General features: G+C 50.3%; 1 protein-coding gene across 1 annotated transcript in view; it reads left to right on the forward strand.

Moving 5' to 3' along the window:
- The window catches only part of LOC119576012 (putative oxidoreductase GLYR1 homolog), a 75,511-nt gene that overhangs the window by 4,070 nt on the left and 66,671 nt on the right, over positions 1-4,770 (forward strand). The window lies entirely within an intron of this gene.

A 4,770-nucleotide genomic window follows, 5' to 3' on the forward strand; every position in this document is an offset into this window, starting at 1 on the left:
CGCCCCCCCTCCAAGCAAGTCTTCCGCCACAGGGGCAGCAGCGGCGAGAGCGGGGGCTGGCTGTCGCACCAGCGCGCGGGCTCGAGGCGGCCGCCGTCACGTCCGACCCGCACAATGGAGGGGGCTGCCCTCGGGGCCACTTGCTCATCAGGAACGTCAGCCGCGCCGACGTGGGCCGCTACAAGTGCTTCGCCTACAACAGCGTCAGCAACACGTCCGTAGTCGTGTTCCTGGGCCCTTTCGACGCCCAAACCGCTCAGGAACCTGTACACGGAGTCGCTCCTGTTCGGCTTCGCCTGCCCCACGCTCTTCCTGCTCGTCACCCTCCTCGTCCAGCTCATAAAACTACCTCATGGACAGGTAAGTCCCTTGTACTTACGCCCTGCGACATGCCCTTGTAACTTGCCCTACAGCACACCCTTCTCCCTCCATTAGCATCTGCCACGGCACTGCTGCGCCCCGCCCCCCACCCCCCCCCGGGGCACCCACTCTAGAGCCTTTTCCTCCCCCAGGTTGGGCTGGCAGTGCTGCTGGTCGTGCTGCTGCTGCAAGGACAGGCTCTCCCCCCAAGGCACGCCAGATCAGGAAGCTGCTCGAGAGTGTCGAGCCCCTACAAGAGCCACAGCTCGAGCGCCTGCGTGAAAACTTAATGCTCAGGTGAGGCGTCTTGCGGGTCCTTGCTGTGCGCGCCTCAGTGAGACGCACAAGGAGAGCAAAGTTGGTCATGTGTTTGTGGGACAGAATAGAAGACCACTCTCCAAAGCTTAATTCTGGTCCCTTCCCCCCTCCCCCCAGGTGGTGAGCATCAAGGAGAGCTGCTACCTGCAGATGGAGCGCATCAGGGAAAGCTACGGCGGCCAAAACCAAGCACCTCAAGGACCTGAGGGACTACAGCACCCAGGGCCTCACCCCCCGTCAAGGACCAGAAACCTCGAACAGGTGAGTTCCTCGCTCCCCTCTCGGGAGAAATCGGACAGAGCGAACTTTTATTCGAGTCCGCAGCTTCCCCCCTCGGTTCCCTAACACGTGGCTTTCCCTTTCAGCTGAACAACATCCGCGACTACTCGGTGTCTCAGATGAACCGCGTGCGGGAGAACTACGTGTTCCAGCGCCACCGCATCCGCAAGTTCGCGCCCACCAGCTGCTGCGGCTGCGGGAGACGTACAAGTACAGCAGGGACCTCAACAAGATTCTCGAGAACCTGCCCGCCTTACTCCAGAATGCGCACGGGCGGCTGGCCAGGCCACCGACTCCATCCTGTTCGACCGCCCTCAACGGCATCGACGCAAAACTACAGGTGGACTTCTTCGACACTCAGAGCCCGGCTCCGACTACTACAAAGCCGGCAGCACTCACGCGCTCCTTCCGCTCCTCCAAGGGCCAGGACAACAAGCGCCACTCCAGGAACTCCTCCAACAAACCCCCTGCGACTCTGGAGGCGCAGCCGTGGTCAGGCGCGCCCCCCTAGGCGCGCCGGCACAGCCCGCGCACAGCCACCCGCCGCCCGTGAGCGTCCCGCAGCCACAACCCAGCCTGACGTGGCCCGCCCACCTCCTACGCCCCAGACCCAGTGCGGGTGCACAAGCGCGCCTCAGTGCCACTCACCCCCACCACAGGGGGCGCCCGGGGCCCGAGGGCGGGGGCGTGCCGGCTAGAATAACCCGCGGGGGGAGGCAGCACTACGACCCGGCCACGCCGCCCACGTCGCCCCCCTCCCTGCCCTCGACGCCCACCGCGTGGGGGGCAGAGGCCGGCCCCGCGGAGGCGGGTCCGCGGGCACAGAGGCAAGCCCGCCCCGGAAGCGGCCAAAAAGGGGAGTGAAAGGGGGGCGGCGGGCGCAGGGGGAAAGGGTGGCCCCCTGCTCCTGCGAGGCCGAGCGCCCCCGCGAAGAGCCGCCCGGACGAAGAGCTGCCCCTGGCCGTCGTAGACGACTCTGCTAGCAACGCATCCACCGCTTATGAGACATCCCTGTAGGCATTTCCAGTGCACCAACTCGCCATTGTAATCAGTCAATTAGTGCTAGACAACTTCAGAAGTCCGTCAAAAAAGTGATGTTGTTAAAAAAAGAAAAAAAAAATCCCCGCCAGATGGTTAGTGCAAGTGAATCGTCGAGTGCAAGTGAAAAGCAACCGAGCCCGAAAATCCATGCTTTCAATAACAACTGAAAGGGAGTGAGAATTGTGACTTGTATTAAATAAGGACAAAATTCCGGGTGAGGAATGAAAAAAGCTAGTGAAACCTCTGGTGCCAACGTTGAGCGCCAGTAACAACCAATAGGCCCCGTCTCGGGAAGGACGGCCTGAGCAAGACCGGCCAAACCCCTGCCCGCCCCGAGCCTGCGCAGGAGGCCCTCCCTCCAACCCCCAGGCCCGTCCCCTGCTGCCCCGGAGGACCCGAAACCGCCCTCACATTCCTCACAGGTGACGAGCCTGTGGAGCTGCGTGGCGAAAGGGGGGTCCCCCTGTAGCGGGCAGCCCCCCGGAGGGGCGGTTCGGGCCTCTCCGCCCCCGGGGTCTCCAGAAGCCTCTCCTTCATGTAGTTGTCCCACTGCCCTTAAAAATGTCATAGCTTTATTAAAAATCTAATATATATTTTTTAGGTTAGTGCCCTATGCAAGGGAAACCCAAAGACCCTCACATATTATTTTTTTGGGTTTTTGTTTGCATAGTTAAAGAAATAAGTTCAAGGAAATCTGTTTTTTTTTCCATTCAGGGCAGTGTACAATGGATGCCAGTAAGAACTATAAAAGCAATGAATTACAGAGCAGCCTTTATGTCCGTGGAAAACTTGGGAGCATAAAGGCAAAGCCAACAGAACTACACAATTATGCATACAAACTGCATTTTCTTAAAATACTGTTGAACAGTATTTTCTTAAAATACTGTTGAACAGTAACAGCTGAATTCATAGTCTCTGCCACTGTACTTGAGGATGACTAGACCTAAAAAACAAAAGCAGAAAAAAAAGAACTTTTGTCTTACATGTAATTAAGTCATCACATGACTGGCCATACTCTGCAAGCAATTTAACAGAGCTTAGTCGAGGCAAGGCAACAGTTCAGGAAAGTGATGCGCAGCATGAGACACTTGACAGTCACAGTTTCCCAAGTTCTCTCATGACTACCATCTGTTTCCAGCAGTGTGGTCCACTTACCAAGAACAACAAGAAATTACAAAGAACAGTCCTGGACTGTAAAATGCATCATGACTGCACATTAACAGCCACAATTTTTCACAAAAGAGTATAACTACATTAACAATATCCAACTATACACCAATACAGACAGAAAAGTACCCCTTACAAAAAAAAAAAGTCCTTTCAAAGCCAACGTCACAAAGATGAAACCATGAATACACTAACTTTGCTTTTATCTTTTCATATAAAAAGCCACGAAGAGTTTATGCAACAATATCCAATCAACTGCTCTTCTTAGAAACCCAATCCGCAATCTACCAATCTTCTAGGGTAATCATTTATCAACCTAACCATCTCTCTCAGTAACCCATAAACAAAGACAGGGAGCAGACCATTGCTTTCATCTCAATGTCATACTGATACGTGTCCACTAAGCGAAGGATACTCTTTTTTTTTTTAACACGAGACTATATACTGCTTAATTTTTGAATGGCATGGATGTATACTGCTTAATTATATGCCACGCTTAATACTCATTCTTTTATTCAAAAGGATTAGAGGAAGAGAGAAGGAAACGATATTACGCCGAGAGGCAGAGCAGAGGATATATTACGCCTCCCTTTCTGTTCTAGTAAACGTGGAAGTGACAGGCAAATCACAGAGAGTCCCTATTAAACAAGTCCCTCACCAGAAACACATATATTTGCAAATGACAGATAAAAAAAACAGGTGTACTTCCACACCCTTTCCCTCACCTACATATCTCTACCTGATTTATTCAGAATTCAGAACGTCAAGAACTATTCCCCACCTGACTGATTCCCCAATTAATGACAACTAAGAATTACTATCAATTAATGACAATTCCCAGTTAATGACACCAAGAACTATTCCCAATTAATAACGACTAAGAATTACTATCAAATAATGACGACTGTGCATTATTCCCAGTTAATGACGACTAAGAATTATTCCCAATTCATGGCATCAAGAATTAATTATTAAATCTGTTATCGTACCATTTCCATACATAACCTTATCCCTAATCCAGCAATAAAAATGCGTGTCTACAAAAATCACAAGACAGAGCACTTTCTCTAATTCATTGCTATCTAAAACTACTGATATATGTTTACAGTCAACCCATTTTATATAATGACTGATATATGTTTAAATTTAAACCCATTTTCTAAAACTACTGATCGGCAATATTTACGTCAAACCATTTTACAACCCGTTTCTAAAACTAATGAGCTCCACTGGCGATACCCAAAGTACAGACAAAGCTAAGTTCTTCACAAGAAAAAATCAAAATTCATTAACAAGAGATCAACGTTGCGGTGAAATTTATTCCAAACTAATGGGGGAAAGTGCAGGCCACTTCATTCATCCCAAGAGTGTGAACGGGGAAGGTTGTGGCGAAGGAAATGGGCTGGTATTTATTTATTTACTTATTTACTTATTTATCTATTATCTTTTTTTTTCTTTCTTTGTCTATTTACTTACTTCTGGCCATTCTTATCATGTAAGGCTTGTGACCAATAACAAGTGAGAGAAAATAAGAGGAAGGAAAGAAAAAGATTGAAACAAATTGGCACACAACAACTAATACATCATAACTACAAATACACATAC

This window comes from Penaeus monodon, chromosome 8 (genome assembly GCF_015228065.2).
Source record: "Penaeus monodon isolate SGIC_2016 chromosome 8, NSTDA_Pmon_1, whole genome shotgun sequence".
In the NCBI taxonomy this organism is placed as follows: Eukaryota; Metazoa; Arthropoda; class Malacostraca; order Decapoda; family Penaeidae; genus Penaeus; species Penaeus monodon.